Below are 12,502 nucleotides of genomic sequence, written 5' to 3' on the forward strand. Positions count from 1 at the left end.
AAATAATAACCAGCTTAAACCAAAAAAAGGGATTTCTAGTGACTCCTGTGACAGCAAAGTTCCAGATCACCTGGCTTCAGACATGGCGGTATCCAGCCACTCAGATGATGCTCCTTCAGCCTGATGACCTCTGAGCTCAGCTTTCTCTGTGTTGGCTTTGCTCTCAGCCAGGGCTCTCCCCTGGCAGCTCTCGATCACCAGCGTGGCAACTCCCAGGGAAAGAAAGCACCTCTTTCCCAACAGCTCTTGCAAAAGTCCCAGGATTCATTCTGCTTGGACCAACTTGGGTCCATGCACTTTAATCTGTTCTTGAATAAAGGAGACTAAAGGGACATGACAACTGCATGCAATGCATCCTCCACGATTGGACGTGGACCAGAAAAGGACATTAGTGGGCAAGTGGCAAAATTTGAGTAGGATCGGTACACTAGATTACAGTGTTGTACCAACGGTAACTTCCTAGTTGTTCTGTGGTGATGGTGGATGTTAACATTAAGGGAATCTGGGTGACGGGAATATGAGAAATTCTTTATACCATTTTTGCAAGTTTTTGTAAATCTTTTTAAAACTATTGCAAAACAAAAAGTTACTAAAAATTTTAAATAAATTAAATGTGAAACCTTCCCTACTTGCCCTACCTCCAGACGTTCCTTCCAGACAACACTTTATATTTCTGGTTTCACAGCGCTCAGAATTATAAGTTCACTTGGGGCTTCTTTGCTGACTGCAGTCTCTGGCCTGTGACACCTGCGCACGGGGCACTTTCCTATCCATGAGAACTGCTGTTCTCTCCTCACCTGCCTTTCTTGTCCGATGCAGCTTTTATAGCTCTTCGTAATCACGCATTCGTCTGCATTTGGCTCACTCATCCACCTTTCCAGTCAATAAATATCTGAGGGCACAGGTGCCCCAGGTAAATGTTAGACGTTGAGAACTCAGCAGTGATCCAAACACACAGTTTCTACCCTCACACAGCTTTACTGTCTCCACCACTGGACCCAAATCTCCAGGGGGCAGAGCCCACACTTGCTTTGTTTCCTGCTGGGTCTCCAGTGCCTGTGACATAGGTGGCATTCCAAAAGTGCTCAATGAATGAGAAAATGGATGAATGGCAAACACAGCCCCACTTCCTCCTCCAGCACCTACGGCAGACGTTGCTAACTGATCACAGAACCTCTCTCATTGAGCTTGGCCAAACAGGTACGCAATGCCTGTGCCTAAATGTATGGAAGAAGCCTTGGTCAGCTGTTTGAGAAATGCAGAAATGAGGGGCAAAGGCAGGAGGTCGTTGGCCTAAGAGCATGGAGCACCCGGTCCTCTGCCAACCAGGCCTGTGCAGGCCCCACTGCCCCCCTGGGAGGAGGCATTTTCCCAACAGCTGCTGGGCCTCATTAAACCTCACTCTGACCTCCTTCCTGGACCCTGCAGAACACGCCCTCTCCTGGTTCACTCCAACACAGGGGGGCACGTGTAGAAACATCCCCCTAAAACAGAGTGACTGTGTCCGTGTTTTGAAAAGCAAAGAAGCTTGCCTGAAAGTGGCCTCGTAAGCTGAGGAATCCTGCATGAAGCTGAAATCTGCATCTGATGCCCAGGCACCTCTTGAAACACAGAGCAGGAGAGCTCGCCCACCGGCTATGCCATGGTGTCTGGCACTTACTTATACTTTATCTTCCATTTTCCTCTATTTGTTTCATGGGTTTACAGTCAACTTAAGCCTCTTCCCCACCAAGCCAATAGTTACAAGTATGGGGAAGTTCCACTTCTGAAAGACAAGGAAATCCCGACCCCTCTCTGGGCCTCAGTTTCCCCATTTGTAAATGAAGGAGGGTGATTTGAATTTAGAGAGCCCTGGGTTCAGATCCCAGCTTAGCCACTTCTTCAGAGACCATGGGCAAGAACCTAACCACTCCCTGCCTCAGTTTCCCCATATGTGAGACGGGTCAATGCTGTGTGGCTCACTAGGGAGTGTGGCTGGAAAGCATCCAGCTCACAAAGCAAATGTCTGATAGTGGATGCTACTCGCGCCTATATTCCCCCTCATTTCTCACCTTCTGGGACCTTCAAGAATCACCGGCTTCTCCATTACCCTGCACGCACCTGGAGGAGGCTTGACGATTCCTGGAGTTGAATTTAGCTTTGAGGTGGGCGGACTCTGTGCAGGCTGCCGGCCCAGGTGAGCCCCCACAGGGCAGGCATCCCTGCATTGTCCCTGCCTTGGAAGTGCCTCGCCCAAAGGGATTTTGTATATAATAGGATTTATTTGCTTTTTGTCCTTATGTGTTTTTAATTTCAGGCATGTGTTTTCTAGTGGCAGCTTACAGGTCGTCCCCCCCAGCACTCTCTGGGGGCACCCTCTGGCCCCCGCCCAGAGAATGGGCATTCTGCCTGTCTGGGAAGGCGCCCCAATCCTCCAGACTCCCCCGAGCTAGGGAGGAAGCAGGAAACTGGGTGCCAGGTGAAACACCAGGCCCTGCCCAGGTGAAGCCTGAGGCTCCAAGGAGCCCCCTGAGGCAACAGAAGAACTTAGCTGGGAACATGGAAAAAGAATTGGAAGTGACGTCTCCCCGACACCTTCACCTGGTGGATTAGGCAACGAAGCTTGAGGACGGATGCATGAGCCCCAGTCAAGTATCAAAAAGTTTCCACAGCAGAGAAACTTCAGTGGCCCAAGGGCCCGTCCAACTCGCTTCATGTGGGTGGGCTGTGGCAGGGGTCCGTGGGCTTGGCCGCAGAGCAGGAAGATAGCTGGTCTCACCAGGCCTTGATTTAGGGATGGGCAACTGCCACAGGAAACTAGACATCGGGGTGCACCAACGTATGTTACAAAGAGCCTCAGTTTCCTCACTTGTAAAATGGGGGTAAGATGCAGAGCCAATGAGATGGGTTAAGTCAACACTAAGCCCATGGCTGACACGTAACTAGTGCTCAACCAACGGTCATGCTGCTGTGCTGCCATTACATCTGCATTTCAGACGGAACAAATGGCCCTGACGCACAGAGCTCGTCCATCACCCATGCATTTCACCTGAGTTGCCAGAACAACCCCTCTCCCGGCCATACCCCACCCCACCTGTCCCTTCCCCAGCCATACTGGACAGCAGCTGCTCCCTCATCTCACCAGAAGCTTCCACACCTCGCTGCCTTTCAGTCTAGGAATTCCTGAAACAGAAAAGTGTTTCCCATGCCATCCCCTTGCTGTCACACGTCAGAAGTGTTGTCATTCAAGGCCCGCCTCTTGGAAGGTTTCCAGGATTAACTATGTCAAAATCCATCACCCCCTCCCTGGCACGCCCATGGCACTTCGTTCCTATGTCTACCATCAAGTAATACAAATTATTAGCTATTAACACCATCACTGCAATCAGAGCTGCCACTAATTACCACCAAGAGAAATTCTCAATTAATCCTCTGAAGAACCCCACGCAGCACATAGTACTGTTTCCCCCACTTTACAGACAAGGAAACTGAGTCACAGAGAGGTGAAGCCACTTGAGCAAGTCCACCTAGCCAGGAGGTAACAGAGGAAGGCTTTGCACTCGGGTCTGTACGGCTTTAAAATCCTTACTCTTCTGAGGAGCGCCGAGAAAGGCAGCTGAAGAGGTGAAACGCACACCCCCAATTCCTGGGGGTTGTCAGTTAAAGGCCCTGAAGGGAGAGGCAGAGCAGTCCCCGTTCGGTGCACACACACACACACACACACACACACACACCCCACCCACCCCCCTTTCCGGCTTCCCACAGTAGCCCTCTCCTGAATGTCCAAACATTTCCCCTTTGCTGAGTCACCTTCGGGGGGGGGGGAATCAATATTTGTTGCCTATCAACTCAGTTATCAAATCAACCGGTATCAGCCCCCAAGGCCACGGCTGATCATTCCAAACGCCCCAAACCCATTTCATTGCAGTTAATAGAACACTGCCTTTTAATCAGTCCCGAATATTTCCGAGAAGGCGGAAGAAATGAGAGCTCCGGGGGAGAAGGGCAGACAGCGCATCCTTGCGTGGAAGGGCCCGGCGCAGTGGGCAGGGGCAGCAGGCCTTCCAGCACAGGGCCTGAGCCCCGCGGGGAGCTCAGCGTGGCTCCCAGGTCTATCTGGGGGGCAGTGATGAACCTCACTCACCAGGCAGATCAGCCAAGGGCAGCTACTTAGAGGAGACAGATCACAAGACACAGCAGCGGAAACCCAACCAGAGAGACACGGCGTTTGGGGCAAAGTCACCAAAGCTGAGGTCCCGTTGATCCTGTGAGAGCCACACGGCATCACCCTGTCACACCCCTTCCTTCTAAAGAAGCGTCAACACTCGCTGTGGCCCACAGCAGGCAGCTCATCGCAAAAAGGACAGCCCAAGTGAAGAGCAAGGGCTGAAGTGGGGTTGAGGTGAGCCCAGCGGGGGCACCCTGACACTAGTCTCTGTGATCTTGGGGTGTCTCTGAAGCTCACTGGCCTGCTAGTTCCTCTACTGAGCAGGAATGGAGTTGCTAATCCCGTCTCTACGTGGAACTCTGAGAACAGCACGGCAATAGCAATAGGGCTGAACCCTCAGTGAGCGTTCTCCGTGTGCCAGGCCCGTTCCTTCAATGCATTGTGTGAATCATCTCGTTTCCCAGGCGAGGAACCGAGGCACAGAGAGGTGAAGCTACGGTCCCACGCCACACACCTGCAAGGGCACAGAACTGAGATTTGAACCTGGCAAGGCCTGGCTACCAACTTGGGCTCCCTTTCCACCTTCCCACCTTCCCTCCAGCCTGTGTGAGACTGTCCAAGCTTTTGGGACCCAACTATAAACAACCGAGTTCAGCAAGACTATTCTTGGGGTTCCCTTTGAACCCTGTTGATCCACGACTACCCATGAGCCATCCTGGGATTTGGCTTCTAAATTAAATCTTTCTTAACACCCCAAATCCATCGACAAGCACTTATTAGGCACCTATCGTGTTTTTTATATTATATATGGAGAAGGGGGAGAGAAAGGCAAGAAATGAAATTCTGGCCTGCCAGGGGCTCTGGCCTGCCTGATGTGAACGCAGTGCAGCCAGGACACAGGTCAATTCGAGACAAAGCCAAAAAAAAAGATGATTGGCGCCCCAACAGAGAAAAAAGGCATAAGACAAAAAGAGAAGGAGGCTGCTGGTGGCAGCTATGGAGCTCAAGCAGGACTTGAAAGGCACGTAGGTTTGGGGTCGGTACAGGAGAGAAGGTGGACACTCCAGGTGGTCAGAACAGCTCGGGCCAACTGCATGGACCCAAGTTGGTCCACACAGAGTGAATCCTGGGATTTTGCGTGAGCTTTTGGGAAAGAGGTGCTTTCTTTCCCCAGGATTGTCAAGCTGGTGAAAGAGAGCTGCCAGGGAAGAGTCCTGGCTGAGAATGAAGCCCACCCACACAAAGAAAAGAGCAGGATGAGATAACATCTTTTGAGCGGCTGGATACAGCCATGCCTGAAGCCAATGACCTGGAACTTTCAGGTCATGTGAACCAAGAAAAATCTTTTCTTATTTAAACTGGTTCCAGGTGAGTTTTTCTCACACACAACATCCTGATCATTAGAGAGTGGTCCCACATTCTCCCTCGCTGTGACATAGTCCCTGAAAAGTCTATTTGAGATTCACACATCAGACAGTTCTTCTGCTTCACGTGGTCCCACTGAGTGTCTCCCTGCATCCTGGCACTGAGCACAGAAATATTCATTGAATGCATGCATGAATGCATGCATGCATGAATGAATGAATGAATGAATGAATGAATGAATGAAGCTCCCTTAATGTCAGTGCACACCTGTCTGGGGAGGTCATATTCACTGCCTCAAACCCATTCCCTGGTCTTTGAGTTGTGAGATAGCCTCTGCACTTTTTGCCAGCTCCTCCTCTGGCCATGAAAATCACAGTTAAGTGATTAACTCCTGGCCCCCCACAGCGCTTCAAAGAGTTCAGTGCTGGAGCGAGGATGGCCAGATAAGGCTCCCTGTTCTGCGGGAAGCTGCCAGGTTGCTCCAGAATCCAATCACCTCCTTAGCTGCAGGAAGCTTGGGGGCACGCTCCATCACCCACCCAACAAGCATTTGCTGGGCAACTACTACATAGCAGACCTTTTGCTCAAAGCATCTAAATGAGTCTAGTTATACAGGACTGAGCACAGGGGCAAAAACCCAGGGGAGTTTCTTTTCCATGAAAGAGAAGAGACTCTGCCCCCACAAGCTGATAAGACCCTCAAAATAAGAGTAGTGTCCGGGCTAGGCGGGAAACTTGCAAACTTACCTGTTGCCAATAATAATAAAATGTATTTTTCTCCTAAAAAAACCCCTCCCTGTAGACATCAAGGCATCAAATTTGAATCTTGTCAATATCTCCGTTAAACAGGCAAGGAATGGTCCCTTGCAAAAAAATAAAATAGCAGTAACAACAAAGTTTTAAAAAATCATTTACCATGCCAGATGCCAGGCTAAATGTTTTAGCTACACTGTCCCACTGAATCCTTGCTACAACTCTATGTGGGGAATTAGAGGCTCAGAGAGGTTAAGTTATTGGTCCAAAGTCACCCAGAACTGGAGGAACCAGGATTTCGACCCTGCAAGATTTCAAAACTTCTCCAAGCTTCAGCTTTCTCCTTTGTAAAATGGAAATAAGTAGACTAGATGAGATAATGTATGCAAAGTGTTACTGCACAAGGCCTTGCCTACGGGAAGGGCTTCACCCAGCTAGACTGAGGGTTTCATCAACGTGCCCCTGACAGGGTTTAAGGCGGGTGGACTCAGGCTCGGGGGAAATACCCCTCTGGACGCAGCCTTGCTGTCTGCCGCCAGTGCCCTACTGACAAGTGCACGAAACAGTTTTGCGTGCCCACAGCCGCCACAAGCCCAAGCTTGCTGGACCTGCCCCAGAGGGGAGAACTGCCAGGTGGCTCTCTTGTCGGCTGGCTCCCGCCCCTGGCTGCTGCCCAGGGTGACTTAACCCATGTCTGTAGCTGCCTTGCCAAATTGTTGGTGGAAAGACAAGCACAGCATTTGGCCCAGCCCACCCATGCAGAACTCTCAGCCCATCACCCGTGCCACAACGCCCGGGCACTCTAGGCCGAATGCCCGGCAGCTGTCTGACAGCACAGAGGGAGCAAGGTTGCAGAGAGTGGGCTACAAGTTGGGTTTTGTTTGTTTTTTAAAAGATGATAGTATGTGCTGATGGGATGTTTTAATCTGGGTTCAGGAATATTCCAGAAATAACAATAATGGCTCACACTCTATAACATACTCCATCTAACCTTTTATGTAAAGTAAGAACTGTAACCCTCACAATATCCCTGCAGTAGGTACTATGAATAGCCCAGCTTTACAGACAAGAAAACTGAACCAGACAAAATGATTTGCCCAAGATCACACACAGGCAGGACACCCTGAACACAGGCTCTCCAGCCCACGCAAATCTGCTGTGATCAAGAAAGGCCCCGAGGTAACAAGTGAGGGGCAGCCCTGAGGCTGGCAGCGTCACAATTCCCATTTTACAGATGAGAAGACTGAGGCTCAGAGAATCTGAGCAGCGTCCAGAAAAGCTGAGATCTGCAATCAGCACTGGTTCCTGATCATACTGAATTTTGCACAGCACCTGGTTTCTACTCTGTAAATTTTGACTTCCCCACTGCAGCTACCCCTTCCTGCAGAAGGTAATTAAAAAAAAAAAAAAAGACAAATCCTGGTGACAGGGAGGTGATCTGGTTGGGGACAAGAATTAAAACCAGGTGCCTCTGGCTCAGTGGAGAAGCCCAGCGGCCACCAGGTTCCCTACAGGGTGTGGGTTTATGGCCCAAGAGAAGCAAGTGTGGCAGCTCATGCCCTGTGGGTGGCAGGGTTCAGGGTCGCTGTGGCATGTCCATCTGGGGTATCCCTAACTATCTCTGGTGCTGTGGCCACAGCCCCTACCACCCAGCTGGGGGACCTAAGCCTGGTCTCCCGGTGGGCCAGATCAGAAACTGTCAACGAGAGGCCCCCATCACCAGGGGCAGGAACGCCTTGAAAAAGCACATTCTGTATCATAAAATAACTTCATATTTATTTGGAAAGCAGCACCCCCTCCAGAAACAAAACACCCACTGCTTATATGGCGCAAGCTACAGACATAAAGCTCAACAGAACCTCCTCAGCTGGAACAGGGTGGATTAACAAGGGCACCACCCTCAGAAGCATCTGGAGGTTTCCTGAATCTCTGACTAGAGCTGGGGCCGATGGGACCCTGGATGCCATCTAACATTGCCTGCCATGCTGTGTTCTCAAACCCAGAGTCACCCAAGGACGACTCCTCTGGGGTTTCCAAATGTGAGAGGACGAGGGAGTGCCACACACACTCTCACATGCAACGTGCTCATGTCACAATCTCACACGCAACATGTGCTCTCACAGATTCTCTCACACGCAGTATGGCTCCCACGCTCACGTGCAGTGCATGCTCACACAACATGCCTCCTCACGTGACAGCCTCCCCCACATGCGCTCACATGTTCCAATGCACATACACTCGCATGTGTACATACTCTCACATGCACACAAAAGTCGGTGTACAGACCCACAGACACACACTCATATACTCAGGTGCCTCCCCAAAATGTGCACACACCCAGGCACAGATAGAAAAAGACACGCAGGGCCCCTGAGAAACAGCCAGCCACACCCATGGCCACCTCGCGATGACACACACGGACAGACACAGAAAGACACACACAACTCAAGAAGACACATATACAGAAAAAGACCCACACCCCGTCTCGAATGTGGACAATTCCCAAAACCACGTCGCACACAAAGACACACAGAGAGCCCCACACACTGGGCTGGACGCACACACAGACAGGGGGACACGCGCGCACACACAGTCACAGCCCGCTGCTCCCACGCCCCCAGGCCTCCCAGCGGAAGGTAGGTCCTGGCACTCACCCTGGGCAGGCTGTCCAAAGCCCGGCGGCACCGTCCTTCCGGCCCCAGCCCAGCAGCCTCAGCCCGCTCCGAAGGCCCGTCAGCAGCACCACCAGCAAATAAAAAGCCAATGTGCAAAAATAAAACCGAAAGGCTGCGATAAAGCAGCCCCCTTCCCACAGGACTCTGCACTGACGCAGGTTCTGCTCTCTGCAATAAACATTTTCATTCTAATTTTAAAAGACATTAGCATTGCCTCTTTGGCTCTCAATTCAGCCAGACGGTGCCTCGCCTGCTGGGCTGCCCACCGGTTACACTGGGCAGCAAGGGGACACAGGGTCTCGGGCCTCGCGCCCCAAACCTGCAGGTCACCCTTCACAATGCTTACAGACCTAGGCACCTGCTGGCCACCTGGGTCTGATTTTCCATTATCCTCGCAGACCCCAGTTTTAACACCCGATAAAGCAGAGATAGCTCCAAGCTTCCCCGGGAGAATCCTGTCTCACCCCAGCCAGGATCCCTGCGAATCCAATCCTCCCCTCCCATATGGGCACCATAGACAAGGAAGGCGGCTTTCAAATGCTGAGTCAGCCCCCCAACAAACGGGGGGCTCCATGTGAACTGGGGCACTGTTCTCCACCCCCAGCTCGACACTCACCCTGCCTGAAACTTGCTTTATCTCATGCCTCTCAGCAGTGACCCTTCAGGCAAGGACTTAGGGGAGAAGGGAAACCACACATTAGTCTTGGAAAGCAAAGGGAGCTATTTTTATGAGCTCAGAAGCCTAGACCCCAAAAAGGTGGTCTCGCTCTACCCTGCTCACACCTGAGGTCACAGACACTCTGATCAGGTGACGTCTGCAAAGCCAACCTCTAAGGCTTTGCCCACGCTGTTCTCTCCTCCTAAAACCTACTTTCCTGTCTCTTTGCCAGAGCTGTACCTGGTCATCTTCTGAGGCACTTTATCCCATATTGTTGGGCGTCTAGGGATCCCACGTTGAGTGGGGCAGCCCAGTTCCTGCCTTCATTGAGCCATAATGTAGGCAGCCTCCTTCTGGAAGCTTCCTCAGCCTCCCAGACTGTGGAGCACCTCTTCCCAGCTCCACGGCCTCCTGGGCTCCCCACTTAGGGGACAGCTCTTCCCAGGCTGCTTGTCCCTGCCTGTCCCTGGTCTGTCTCCAGGGGCTATGATGAGGGGCTCCCTGAGGGCAGGGGGCCGTCTGCCACGGTCTCCCTGCACCCGAGACCCCCTGGCACAGTGTGAACCCAACAGGTGGCTGCTGAGTGGATAAATGAACAAACAGCTCACGTGGGAGAGGCGCAGCTCACGGTCTTCCCTCCTCAGGATTTTCAGAGACACCAGGAAAGGGAGACCCAAGTAAGTGCTCGCTAGACAGGAGACCTGTCAGCTCCTATCTGCTCTGCCCTGGGGCTGAGGCTGCATCCCCTCTGGGCCTTCCCAACTGTTTACACATCACTGGGTCCAGCTGAAGCTCCGTAGGCCCCAAGTGTACAAATGTTGGGTGGAAAAGAAATGTCAACAGATGGCTCACAGCAGCTCAGCAGCCTATCGGGGCCTCTTGAATCTCCCTTTGAAACATTCCTACATGAGTCCTCTCCTGGGCAGCCCCAGGCCACCACGGCACGGCCCGTGCCCCCCCGGCACAGGCCTGGGCGACGGCAGTATGTCCTCCCCGTCTCCCAACTCTGATCTTATCCTCACAAACCCTCCTCTCCATGGCGGCCCCGTGGGCTCCTTGCAAAAGGTAAGTGGTAACAAGTCACTGCCACGCTAAGCTCAAACCCCTCCATGGCTACCTGCCGCTCCTAGACTTAAACCCCCAAATCCTCACCCTGAGCTGCCAGGGAAAGTCCAATCTCTACACGTGGCCCAGGAGGCCCTGCCTGATGTGACACCCACCACCTGCTCCAAGCTTCCCTCAATCTCCAGTGAAATGATTTGTCAGTTCCCAATACCCTTGGTTCTCATCCTCTGTGCCAGCACCCATGCTGTTCCCTGGGTCCAATGCTGTTCCTTGGTGTAGAATGACCACCTTTAACTCCTGCCTGGCAAATTCATCCTTCCAGACCTGCTGCAAACAGACCCTTTGCGGCGCCTCACCAGCTCCTGGCTCTGAGCGCCTGCACAGCGTGGACCCAGTGCCGTAGGAAACAGCCATCTTGTGCTGTCATGGGTGGCCTTCTCTCCCCAGGACCCCCGGGAGAGCAGGAGTCCCACCTTACCTATCGAGGGCTCCCCGGTCTGGCCCAGAGTAGACACATTAATGCGTATTAGTGATCACTGCTGGGATGAATGTCATGTTCAAGCTCCCTCTGCTCCTGGTGCCTTGTTCTAAATTCTCGTAGTAGTTTGTTTCTAATAAATCAAGACAAAATGAAAGATCCAGATGCTTCTGCTTCTTCCCCAACTCCCCATGCTCCAGTCCGGAGGTAGAGGGCTTGGGGATCAGTGTGTGAGCCGTGGGGGGGGTGGGGTGTCCTCAGAAGTGACACAGAAAGGACGGGGGAGATGACAGGCTCACCACCCCAAGACAGGCAGCTGAGTACGTGAGACCCTCGGGCTTAGACCAGAACAACACAGGTCTCCATTCCAAGGCCACCCTGTGGGTCTCAGGGGACGCACACTGATCTGAGGCCCCCAACCCCCTTCCTGGAGCTCCCGCCAGCAGTCAGGATGGGGTTAACACGAGGCAGGCTGTGGGAAAGGGACGGGAAAGACCCCCAGTGTCGGGTCTCAGGGGTGCTGCGCTCTGCCCGATGGGCTGGCAAGACCTTGCTTTTAGGATTTAACACTTATCTTGAGGAAAGAGACTCACTCTCTGAGGCCAAGATCTTTGCTGCCCAACTTCCTCTGGCGAGGTCTCTGGGCAATTCCATCTCCACGCGCAAACCCGCCCCGTGGCTGAGCTGGCCTGGTGTTCGGGAGGAAAAGAGGAGACTGGAGACTCAGCTGGGCTGGGAGGCGGGGGACTTAAAACATCAGAGAAGCGTGGCAGGCAAAAGGAATGCTGTGTGGCCTCTGGCAAGTGCCTTCACCTCTCTGAGCCTCAAATGCCTCATCTAGGAAATGGGTATAGTAATAAAAATTCCTGAGATCCCACAGAGGGAGCAGGCAGCCTGGAGCCTGGCCTCCCACTCTTCTCCACTCATGGGGGCCAGTATGACAATGATTTGGGCAAACTCAGCTGGCTTCTGGAGAAGATGAAAGAACGGAGGGGAAGAGAGTAACCCAGAGCGGACAAGGAGCCTTGGCCTGAACAGTAGGGAACTTGAGCCCGTGGTTCCAGCCCCGCCACCCCCGCTCCACACCCACTCAGAGAGGCTCCACTGGAGACCCTCCAGGCAACTGCAGAAACGTCCCCGGGCTCCGGTGAGGAAAACGCGCTGAGAGCTGGGCAGCTCTCGGCTCTCCTCACTGACAGGCACTGTCACTCATCCATGAGCCGCTCTCGTCAGGTGGGCCCCAGCTCTCATATTGCCTCCTGCTCTATTTGGTTCTGGGGGACATGAAACTTCCTGGGCCTGAGCCCTTGCTGGAGTCAAGGGTGGGAGTGGGGGCTCAGGGTCTAAGCTGTGGGGGCAGCT

General features: G+C 52.8%; 1 protein-coding gene across 7 annotated transcripts in view; it reads right to left on the bottom strand.

Annotated features, from left to right (window-relative positions):
• The window catches only part of CUX2 (cut like homeobox 2), a 231,180-nt gene that overhangs the window by 168,897 nt on the left and 49,781 nt on the right, over positions 1-12,502 (bottom strand). The window lies entirely within an intron of this gene.

This window comes from Rhinolophus sinicus, linkage group LG16 (genome assembly GCF_036562045.2).
Source record: "Rhinolophus sinicus isolate RSC01 linkage group LG16, ASM3656204v1, whole genome shotgun sequence".
Lineage (NCBI taxonomy): Eukaryota > Metazoa > Chordata > Mammalia > Chiroptera > Rhinolophidae > Rhinolophus > Rhinolophus sinicus.